We start from the raw sequence: 12365 nt of genomic DNA on the forward strand, positions 1-12365 counted from the left end.
TGGAAGCAGTAGTTAGTGCTGGAACCTAGGCCAGCCCTTGTGAATGAGGCACCTCAGAAGGGGCCTTGGTGAGAGCCAAATTGGCTCTAGAGGAAGCTGAAGTCGAGATGGAGGGCAGAGGGTCTCCCCAAGCCCTCTGGATGTAGGCTTTCCAAAGTGTGAGAGGAGAATCAAGACTCCTGGGGCCAGGGAGGTGGCTGGGGGTGGGCAGGCCGGGTGTAGAGGAGACAGCCCTGGACCCAGCCCAGCAGAGATCCATGATAATATCTCTGGGTTTTGTTTACCCCTTGTTTATGGATTGAATATGCCACTCCCTTTGTCACTGTTGAAGAGCTCTAGGTTCAATCTATGCCTGGGGTTGGCGAGTGGAATGGGGAGAAGCTAAAAGAGAGAAAAATACAGAGTTTCTGAGAGGTATACAGAGGTCAATATCATGACAGGTACCAGACCCATGAACTAGAAAGGGGGGCAACTGCTTCCTTCTTCAGTAGGGGAAGGAAGGCAAAGCTGCAGCATGCAGGACCGAGGTTAGACACACAAGAGGCCTCTCTGCCACGAAGTGCCCGGGAGTGGGGAGGGGGCCTCACCTCTACTGGGAGTGTCTTTAACTTTGTACCAGCTGGAAACAAGGGTAGAGGAGATAACCTGGGACAAGGCTTGATGATTCAGGGTCTTGTTGCTGCTCCTTTGATGAAAGAGCCAAAGAATGAGAGGCAGAGGGAGGAAGAGGGAAAGCAGAAGGGCAGAGAGAGAAGAAAAAGATCCTGTCCCTGCCTTTTCCTGGGAGCCATCAGAGGACAGGATTCTCCTGGAGTGTCCCCATTTCTCTGGGCACAGAGATGGAGTGGAGGGAAGCCAGTGGATTGGGGGCAGGTCTGAGCACCCTGAGCCCAAAGGAAGTGAGGAGGAAAGGAGGGAGGGGATGGGGCCCTGAGTCCTGAGACACAAGTTGCCCACTGGCTGGACTGGTTCCCTCCCAGGCCTCAGAGGGAACTCCCTACTGAGGGATTATCAACCTCTCTTCCAGCAAATCCACTCTCTCGGCACAGGGCTCATGTCTGAATTCCCCAAATAACTGGCCCCCTCTGCGCCTGCACTTGGGATTTTCCATTACAGGGATCGGGAAGGTGGCATCCTGCTTCCCCACTTCTCCTGGGCTAAGCTGGTGGGTGAGTAGGATGGAGCAGATACCTTCTCTCCACCGACACTTCAGTGGGAGGAACCAGAGGGGAAAGAGATCCCAGTCTAAGCCCCTGTGTGTAGAGGAGAGAGTACGAGAGAAGTAGCTGAAGACGTAGCAAGAAGGCTTGTGGGCAGATGTCAGGAGAGACTGCTGAGGGGAGAAGTCAGTAGAAGAGTGGCCCACAGGTGGCTGGGTCATTCAACACTGGGGCAGCTAAAGGGCAGCCTCGTCCTGGGCTCGGGGTGGACAAGAGCATGACGCAGGGTTTAGGAAGCGCTGTTCCTTAGGTTCCCAGGGTGGACCCCTGGGTTATCTTCTGCCCGGTCCTGTCCAGGACACAAGGTGAGATAGAAGAGAAAACCAGCCTCAGAACTCGAAGGCATGTAGACTTCAGGCACTGCATTCTCACAGTTTTTACTCCCCCACTCTCACCCCTGCTGGCACCTCCCAGTACTGCCCAGTCCTTTCAAGGCCCTGGCTCTGGTCCCTGTAGCCAAGCCCAGTACCGGAAAGGACTGTGCCCTTCCTCTGCCCATACGGCCTGGCGGGGGCTCCCTGCCATGCCCTGTGCTGGGGTTAGCACACAGCCCCCAGAGCACCACTGCTCGCACACTGGGGGCTCGGAAAAAAGACAGGGTAGACAGGACACTAAGGGCCCTTCCTCACCCATGCCTCACTGACCACCTCTCTGCCCAGGCCAGTGTGGAGTCTCTGGGAGTCTACCTCCTTCTCCTCCATCATGGACCTCAGATTTCAGGACATCAACGGGTGTAGCCACCAGGTCCTTTGATCTGAGGGACCTGGGCAGGACTACTGCTTCCTTTGAACACAGCCAGTGGTACCAGCTTGGATCAAGGCCCTTGGAGTAAGAGGAACAAAGCAGAGAGTAAGAAAGACTTGACAGTAGGAGGTGGGAAGGCCAGGGTGACTGGGCTGGGGGATGGGTTTGAGAGAAATTCATAGGTCAGAAAGGGGATCAACAAAGGGCAGGATGGGTGGTCTTGAATCAAATGTTTAGTTGGTATGGGAAGATCTGGGAGGTAGGGGGGTGTGTGTGTGTGTGTGTGTGTGTTTGTGAAAGAGAGAGAGACACCAAGAGAGGGTCAGAGAGAGACGGAGAAATGTATATTTATCTGTGTATGCGTGTGTGAATGCACACGTGTGCTACCTATGACTTTGGGGACGTGATTGTGTGGGATCCTGTGTGTGAGGAAGAGATGGTGTGAAGGTCCCAAATGGTGACTCCAAAGGAGGAGCTCCCCCAGGCAGGAGAGGGCAACACTCATTTGGACCTGTGGTCAATCTATTAAAAATCAGTTATTCGTATCCCCTAGTGCATTAGTATACTGGTGTGTGTGCCAGTGTGTGTGCGCGTGAGCACGTGTGCGTGCCTGTGGCCAGCCCCGGGGTGGGTGTACGTGAGAGTCCATGGGAGAATATGTGTGAGCACGAGGGAGGGGGTGGGGATGCCGCTCAGCTGCAGATGGGTTTTCAAGGTCTCCAAGAAACAGTTTTGTTTCCTAAGTGACTGGCCTCCTGGGGCTTCCAGCCCAGATTTGAAGGTTGTTTCAAGATCATGAAAGAGAGAGAGGGAGGGAGAGTGGGAGGGAAGGAAGCGCTGTGCTCTATCACCCCCCACTGTCCCTCCTCCTGCCCCCTCATCCCACTTCTCTGCCCCAGGCCCCATCTGGGTCCAGCTCACCAGCCCTGCTCCCTCTCTTCCTGCCTTCCTGCTGCCAGCCCTCTCTGGGCGATCTCTCCTTCTCTCCCCTCTTCCATTCTCTGCTCCTCTCCTTTTCCCTTCTTCTTCAGGGCCTGTGATCGTTGTCACCACTGCCAGGCATCTGATGCCTTCTGAGGGAGTGAGTGAAAATTTTCTCCTTCCAAGGGAGGCTGTGTTGGAGTGACAGGATGGACAGGGAGCCTGGGAAGGCCTGGGGCGGCCATGACAGGTATCCAAGAAAGGTGCCTCTTCCCACTGCCCGCAGGTTGTAGTGACCTTGTGGTGGGAAGGTAGGCTGGGAGCTGCAGTGTGGCTGTCCATGTCCTGCTGCTGCCTCAGTTTCCCCACTGGACCACAAGGCCAGTGTCAGATTTTCTCTCCATCTCTCCCTTGACGTCTGCTCCTCTATTTTCTTTCTGGTCTTTCTTTTCAATCTACTCAAAATAGATTCTGAAAACCACTTCCTCTGTCTCTCCTGGCTTCTATTATCTTTAATCTTTCCCCCAGAGTATTCTTTTTATTGGTTAAAACCACATTATAAAGAATTCAGAAAATGGAGAGGAGAAAAGAGCACCCCAAAGAATTTTCCTCGATCGTTCTGCATCTGCTCCAATCCCGCCGATTTCTGGCCCCTTTACTGCTCTCTGGGTTTGGATTGCTGCACGCTCCTGTTGTACCTAGACACGCAGGTGCAAGTCGGAGGGAGCAAAAGGAAAGGATCAACGGTGTGGCCAAGGGGCCCATGTCAACCCTCCTTCCTAAGCACGATGGCCCAGGGCTGTTCCGTGCCTCTGTCTCCCCACCTGCTGTCCCCACTGTGGTCTAATGCAAGGGGCGCATGCCTGCAAGTCAGGCCAGCTGAGGATGGTCCTAGTGGGGCCACTAACCAGCTGTGTGACCTTGGACAGGAGACGTCCCCACTCTGGCCTTGGCATCTTCATCTGAGTAATGAGAAGCAGAGCTAGAAAATCTCTGAGGTCCCTTTGCAGCGCTGATGATCCTCAAATTCCAGGCGACTTTCCCCTCAGCTCATGGCTCAGCTCATGGCTCAGCTCAGGTGAAGAGGAGAAATTTCCTACAGTTGTATCTGTGCGAGAACCCCCAGTTGAAGACCTGGCTTCAGAAGGAGACCTGAGGGGACAGGTACTCCTGCTCTGTTTACTGGTATGACACACAGAAATGAGTCTGATCCAATTGACTGTTGGCATAGAAGCAAGGAAAGGCTCAGGGTTTGGGCAGAGACCACCCTGGTTTCTTACAGAGAGCCCCTAAGAGAGGTGGGACAGGGTCTGGATATCTTTTTGGGGATGCAGACAATGCTGGGGGGGAGGCTGGAGACCCCTGACATTGCCTGGCTGGCATTTGATCAGCAAATACCAGATGAGTGTGTTGCCAGAGATTCGTTGGGCTGGGAGAAGTATGTTAGGGGCGACGGGGAGGAGGGGGTTAATGGGCCTTGCTGAGTGTGGGGGGCAGGGGTCACAGCTGGGCCCTCTAGGGTTCCTGTTTGCCTTTGATTCCATCCGGCAGGGAGGGAGCGGCCCCCGAGCCCCCTGAGGCAGGTTTGCTTTGGCCGGAGATCTGACCCAGACACTGGCCCGGAGCACCCGCCTCCCTGTTCCCCCTATCAAGAGGCAGCCCAGCTCAGCCCCCAGCCTCCTCCGTCCTACCTCCTTCTTCCCTTACCAGGCCCCCTCCTCTTGGCCCAGGTTATAGCTCTGTTTATCTGCCTCCTCCCTTTGGTGTTCCCGACACCCGGCTAGGACAGGATGCCCTGCAAACATCTGGCACACAGGGCCACAGCCTTGCTCCCACATCACGAGTTCTCCTTGGGACTTCAGGGAGCTCGGCCTCCTCTGTGCCTCAGTTTCCCTGCAAGTCCAGGATCCTTTCACTCTCGTGCTCCTGTCTGGGTGTTCTCAGCACTGCCCCTTGGGGAATGTGAGTGCCCCCCTGGCTGACCCAGTCAATAGCACCTGCTCATTTTCAAGCCATTGCATCATTCAGACATCCTACTGGCATTTGTTGGCACTTACTGTGGGCTGGATTCTGTGCAGGGTACTGGAGAAACTGTTACAACCAAGGCAAACAAGGCTCCCACCCTCATGGTCTTCTTGTCAAAATCTCATGCCATTTAGTCGCCAAAACCCTTCCCATCCCTTGACCTCGCCCCGCCCCCCAAGGCCAGCTCCTAGCCCTGGGGGACTCCTCCTCATTTCCTCGAGCTCCCCTCACTTTACCTCCATTTCTGCAGAGTGAGATGGGATGGGCCTGGGCTCTGTGTCCCACTTGGGTGATTCACCCATCCCAAAGATGCCAGGAGAAAGGCTGGGCCACGGAGGACTAGAATGGCTCTGGGCTGGGCTGGAGGGAGGGCACGGGCTTGCATACAGGACTCACTCTACCATTGACTAGCTGTGCGAACTCGAATAAGTCCTTTATGTCTCATCAATAAAGTCAGGGGGTGGGCTGGCAGGGGTTCTCATCCCTCACTGTATATCTAAGTCCCAGACCTGGGCCTCACCCCGAGGGATCATGTTTTAATTGGTCTGAGGTGGGACCCAGGCATCAGAATCTTTTAAAACCTCCCAGATGGTTCAGTGTGCAGGCAGGGTTCGGAACCATTGAGCCAGATTGTCCCCAACAGTTAATGAGGCACCATGCCAAGCACTTTAGCACTTTCCATGCGTTACTTAGTTCAGTCCTCACAACAAGTCTATTTTATAGATGGGGAACCCGAGACACAAAGATCCGGAGAAGCCTAGCAAGCAGGGGAGCTGGGATGCAAACCCAGGCAGTTCAGTTCCAGAACCTGCACATGTAACTTCCGTGCTGCAAGGGCACAGAGTGGGATCTGCTCTGGGTTCTTGTCTCCGGGAGCACAATGTGCAGAAACTCCCAGGCTGCAATGGTGAGAGTAAGGAGTGTCCCAGAAGATAAGGGGAAGGAACAGCGCCGCTGCTGCACACCACTGCATTTAGAGGGCGGGGGGAGCTCGGAGAAGGGGGAGATGGTTCTCCCCCGAAAGAATTAGGAGGTCTTCCAGGAAGAGGTGGCATTCTAGTTGGGCGTTGACAGGTAAGTAGGATATGGCTCAGAGAGCCAAAGAGAGGACTTTCCAGGCAGGGGGAACAATGTGGGAACAGGCACAGAGGCCTAGAGCACCCAGTGCATAGAGAAGAAACATGGGAGCCAATACTGGAAATGGGTGTTGGAGCCATGTCGTGGAAGGGCCTTGAATGCCAGACTAAGTGCCATTCTAAATGCCAGTGTTTCCTAAAAGGCTCTGATGATCAAAATCACCTGGAGTGTTTGTTAAATATACAGAAGAGCAGGCACATCTTTCAGAAATTCTGATACATGAGGGCAGGGGTGGGGAGTGGGAGTCTGTATTTTTACCACCAAGCAAGTTTGGGAAATATTGCTATAAGCCATATGGAGCCCTTTCAACTTTTTGAGCAGGGGAGTAATCTCATTAAAACTGTGCTCTAGGATGGCTCATTTGATTACAGGGTATGTGTGTACCTTGGCAGCGGTGTTGGACTGGAAGAGAGAGACAGGTAGGAGGTTGTGGCAATAATTTAGCCAAGAGGTGATGACGGTCTGGAACAAGGTAGTGGCAATGACGATGAGGAGATAGGGACAGATATGAGAAAGACCTTTGGGAGATTTGGCAGGGCTGGCCCGTGGCCGAGTGGTTAAGTTCACGCGCTCCACTGTGGCGGCCCAGGGTTTTGCTGGTTTGGATCCTGGGCGCAGACATGGCACCGCTCATCAGGCCACGGTGAGGCGGCATCCCACATGCCACAACTAGAAGGACCCACAACTAAAATATGCAACTATATACTTGGGGGATTTGGGGAGAAAAAAAAAAAGAAGATTGGCAACAGTTGTTAGCTCAGGTGCCAATCAAAAAAAAAAACGATTTGGCAACTGATGTTATGTCAGGGTGAGGGAGGAAGGAGTTGGAGATGCGGGGTGGGTTTTGGTGCAAAGTTAAGTAAAATAAGGGTATGGAAGAAAGGAGATTGTTCGGGAGAGAAGTCACACGTTCGCTCTGGGGCACGTTACGTTTGAGGTGCTATTGGCAGGGTTTCCAGCTGAGGGTGATCAGTGGGCGATGAAGTGCAGACTGGAGCTTGGAAGAGAGGACGGGCTGTGGATGTCACCAGCACAGAGGTGACCGCTGTACCGGGAGAGCAGAGGAGAGTGCAGGGGCTTGGACAGAACCTTGGGTAACACCCAGGGGAGAGACAGAGGAGTCAGAAGATGGGGAAGTAGGTGAGCCAGAGAGATGAGGGAAGTAGACCAAATAAAGGGGCCTGGAAGCCGAGAGAGGAAGAAGTTTCAAGCGGCAAGAAGCTAACAGTTCCGATGCTGCAGAGAGGCCACAGGGAAATGAAAGCTGGTCGCCTGTGGTCAGCTCAGAGGTCACTGATGTGATCTTGGAGCAAACCATTTCTCTAGAGGGTAGAGTTTGGAAATAACACTGTGAAGGGTAAAGGAGAGTGTGATGGGGAAGCTGAGGCACGGGGGTAGGTCACCTTTTTCCAAGAGGATTGTAGGAAGTGGAAGGAGAAAAAAGACAGCGGGAACCGAGAGAGCAGAGGGGTGGGAACAAGGGGACAGACACGAGCCACTTAGAAGAACTTCCTGGCCTCTCCTTTGCCACCGGTTCTGCTCCACCAGGCACCCCAGCTTTGATCACAGCGAGGCACCGAGATGTACACATTCTCATTTCATCTTCACAACCATCTTCAAAAAACAATGAGGTCAATACTTTAATAATTCTCATTTTACACACAATGAAACTAGGGCTAGAGAAAGTTAGTAACGAGATGCAGGCTACACAGCTGGTAAACCCAGGTCCACTCAAAGCTGTGCTGTCTGGTTCTGAATGCCAGCCCCAGAGTTTTTGATTTAGTTGGGAGCGCACACACCTGAGCTCCTGATTGGTAAGCCACCTCATCCCCTAATTTTTAGGATTTTTTCTGTCCAGTCCCCTTCCTCAGGGACAGCTAGTCCTGGAGTGGGCATCCTCAGTGCCAACGCTTGGTGCCTCAGTGCCCAGCTGGAGTGGGCAGTCCCACTTGCCTGGATTCCCCATCACCCTGTCCTGCCAGCTGGCTGGACCTGCACCCTTGTCATTCCCCGGGACACCAGCTCCTCCTGAGGATGGTGGTTTGTCCTATACTGTGGCAGCATGGCTACACGGTCAAGAACTGCTGTGGAGTCAGAACGCCTGGATAAGAAATCCTAGATGGACCACTCACTGCACAAATTTTTAGCTTCTCTGAGCTTCGGTTTCCTTAACAGATCTAACTTACAGGGCTGTTTTGAACATTCAAATGCTCAATGCATCTTAACTCTTATTTTCTGCTCTTGCTTTTCAACATCCTGGCCTTGGAACCACAATTTCTTTTTGAGGGGAATGAGATCTCCAGCACCCTTCCCTCCACAGAGGACAGAACTCAGCCCTTCCCAGGTCGTGCGGGAAGCCAGCCTAGGTTGTTTCCAGAGGGCTGGACGGTTTAGGCTCTGAAATAGGAGGAGAAGCTTTCTGTCAGCTGTGGATGGAAGGGACAAGTGTAAGACAAACTCCTGAGGGAGTAACAGTGCCTACCGTGGAGGCCATCTGGCCACCAGAAAGAAAGGACCCGACTTCACTCTCTCTCGCTCACCCACCTGCTCACTCGCTTGCTCAATTACTTGGCAAATGTCTGTGGAGCTTGCCCTCCTTGCAGGCACTGTGCTAGGCATGGGGCAGAGCCTCAAAGGGCCCATGGTGGCCTGGAGAAGCTCACAGCCAAGATGGAGAGGCAGATGGGTACAGCAAGCCGTGGAGTGACAACGCAGAGTGGGGAACGCCATCACAAGGCAGAGGACAGGGTACTGTGGGAGCAAGGGTAGGTCACATCAGCTCCAGGACTCTTGGCCCTCTCTCCCACGGTGAGCGCTTTCTCCCCCGCCGGCCCATCTGCTTCTTTGTTTGTGTAATCTTTATTTCTGGCTTTGTTTTCCCTTTACTTTCCCAATAGAGAGCCTTTGGAAAAATTCCACCCTTGTTTCAGTTGGACTAGGGAAAAGGGGAATGTCCAAGATGGCCAAGGGGTGCCGGGTTCCTGCAGAGCCCAGGTGTGGACAGTGGAAGAGGCAGGGCTGTTGGGAGGGAGGCCTGGGAAGAGCACGCAGCATGGGGGATGGTGACAAGCAGGAGCTGAGCTTGGCTGAGATGGCTGAGAGGCCATGAGTTCCCGTACCCTCTCCCCAGCTCTCCTCTTGGCCCCCATGTCCTCTGTTCTGATTGGAGGGACAGTGACGACCCCCTTCCACCTCAGGGAGCCCTGGGAACCCCAGTTCCATTCCTCTTTCCCCATCCAGGGATGGGAGCCTAGAGTTAGAAGTGAGCCTTCGAGATCATTCATAGCCCTAGAGGTCTGTGTGTGTGCAAGAAATCCCCCCATGCTGCCACACACACAACTCTCTCATTGATTCCTCTTTTCCTGGGCCTCCAGCACTGCATTCATTCATTCAACAAGTATTTATTGAACACCCACTGTGTGCTAGGAGCAGAAGACATATTAGTGCAAAAAGACAGTTCTTTCCAAAGGTCGCATAGGCACCAGTTGTGTGTGTGCTTGTGTGTGTGTAGGCACACACAGGTGTGATATGAATAAGTGTGTGCAGATTAGGGAAGCAGGAGGAAAAAGAATGTTAGTAGCTTAAGTCCAGGAGTCAGCCTGCCTTGAATCTGGGCACTGCCATTCAGTAGCTGGTGACCTTGGGTAAGTGATTAAGCTCTCTGGGCCTCTCTCTCTCTCCCATCTGCAAACAGGTACTCGGCCCCCAGGGTTGTTGCAAGGACTGAGTGAACGAGTGCACAGAGTGCTGAGCACCGTGCCCAGCACAGAGCAGGAGCCCGGCAAGTATTAGCAATTATCGGCACCTCCTTCTCACCTCACTCAGAGCTGGGTGTGGACAAACTCATAAATGAGCCGTTCTCCAAAACTGTCTCTTGCGCAGCCTCAGTGACTCAGAGGCAGCCACCTGGCGATAACTACCTCCTGCCCCCTGAGGCTCATCTACAACACACAGCCCACAAACCTCTGTTTAGCCAAACGGCTGCCATCCTCTGCGCTTGATCATTCTCCTTCTCATACCCCAGGCTGCTGGCATTGGGGAAGAAGTGACATCACACAGTGGAGGTTGCCTCAGCCCCGTGCTGCCCCCCACACATATGTCTGCACCATCAGCTCCCTCTCAGCTGGCTGGCAGTGGAGGAGCGGGATGGGAGAGCATCTAAGGGTCCGCCCAGGCACCCAGCCCTATGGGACTGAGGAACAAGGGACTTACCAGGGGAGGGAGGATGAGGGGATTCCTGCTCGGAGGGAATCCATCCGCAGCGTTCTGGAGTGGGCGGCAGCTGGCACCGATCCGGGGTATAGAAATGGCAGAGCCTGCTCAGGAGTCAGGGCCAGGTTGTACCAAGGCTAGGAGTGGCACTGTGGCTCTTCTATTCTTGAACAGCTGGGCCGCCCCCTTGGCATGGGGTTTGAGGACTTGGGCTTAGCGTGGGCTCAGCCAGGCTGCAGGAGGGTTCAGGGAGTAGACACAGCCCACCATGGGGGTGCAGATGCCTGGCTGGGGGAAGGAGGGAGAGAGTCCACCATGAATGTGTGTGGGTATGGGGGATGGCTCTGCGGTTCTGTGAGTGTGTTTGGGTGTGCGTGATGTCTGTTGGTTTATCTTTGTGTGCTCCCAGGTCCCCGTGTGTGCGTCTCTGTTTCGGTGCGAGTCTGCATGAGTTGCTCGTCAGGTTGAAGGTAGATATTTTCTCTCTCTCTGCCTCTGCCTCTTTGCTTGAGCCTCTCAGCAAGTCAGAAGAGAGAATTTTCCTTTTGGAAGGGTGGGAACACATGGCCCATCAGGATAGTATGGGTCAAGGCTTTATGGACACACACAAATCACAGGCCATTCCTGTGTGTGATCCTAGCTCCCCAGGCTGGGATTCACCCACACTGAGAAGTGAGCGAGCTGACTATTACATGTGTGTTTCCAGTATGTCTGTATGTCTAGTATCTGGTGGGGCTGTGTGCTTGTTTCTTTGATATGTTTGTCACTCTGTCTCTGAGTGTATATTTGTACATGCTGGGTCCATGTTTAACTGCCTTTAAGAAGCCTCCTAACAGGGGCTAGAAGCACACGCTCCTCCACACCCAGACAATCCCAGGTTCAACTCCGAGTTTGGGCAGTAACTCATCCATTAACCTTGGACACATTCCTTAACTTCTGTCCGCCTCAATTTCCTCACGGGGCTAATAATAGCACTAGCCTCACAATGGCTGGTGAAGATTAGATGAGATCTTGTTACGCACCTGGCACAGGTCGGAATACGGAGACGGGCCCGTCTTTGCGCCTCTCTGAGAGCCACGTCTCAGTGGTCGTGACTGTAATGTGTGACATCTCAGCCAGATTATAAACTACTTTAGGGCAGAGCATGGGTCCTAATTATCTTTAACGATACTGAGGACATCTCAGCGCCACCTTGGTGCATTGCACATATGTCATCTTGAGGGGAAATGAATTAAATAAGCATGTGAGACATAGGACTGGTGTCTGATGTATGCCCACACCTGGTGGTACCTGCAGGGTGAGTGGGAAGCTGGTGATGGCATAGCGATGACACAGACCCCCATGGTCACTACTGCAGCCCTCACCTACGTGTCTCTGCAATCCCAGGCTGCCTCACTCCTTTCCCTGCTCACCCCCCACACAGGCACCAGCTAAGGTGCGGTTAAGCCTGTGTAGTTTTTTAATGGGCCAGGGGTGGGTACAGGAGCGCTCTGCAGTCTGCGTCATATATCCCTTGCAGCAGGTGCTTGTGTTGTGTGTACGTGTGTCTGTGCCTCGCTCTGTTGGGGGGCTGTGTGTGTGACGTCTTTCTGTATGAAGCTCCTCTGTGTTATCCTGGGTACGTGCATCTGTCTGTATGTGTGAAGCGCCTCCTGCCTAGGGCTTTGCTCTCCTCCCCTCAGTTTTCCCAGTTACATAAACATCTGAGGGGGGACTCAGGCCTGGGCTATGGGCGCCCCCTGCTGGCGGCCTCCAGAACTCACAGTCTAGGGAGGAGCCTGTGGAAGCCCGCAGTGTTCTCCCCAGGGCCTCTTCCCCACTGGAGACCCAGCCCAGCCCCTTGACACTTACCTTCCCCCAGCTCCCTCCCAGCCCCAAGCCATAGGTGCTGTCAGCTCCCTGTGAGTCCCCTCTCATAACACTCATCCTGGGGGTTGGTTGTTACTTGCTTTTGCTAGGTCTCCGTGGAATGACTGTAGTCCCTCAAGGCAGGGAGCCATGTGGGCCTCATTTACCACAGCATCTCCAGTGCCCAGTAGGAGGCCTGGCCCAATCAGTTATTTGTTGAATGACTGAGTGTATAGGGTGCAGAGGCTTGGGAAGAGA

This window comes from Equus quagga, chromosome 13 (assembly GCF_021613505.1).
Source record: "Equus quagga isolate Etosha38 chromosome 13, UCLA_HA_Equagga_1.0, whole genome shotgun sequence".
In the NCBI taxonomy this organism is placed as follows: Eukaryota; Metazoa; Chordata; class Mammalia; order Perissodactyla; family Equidae; genus Equus; species Equus quagga.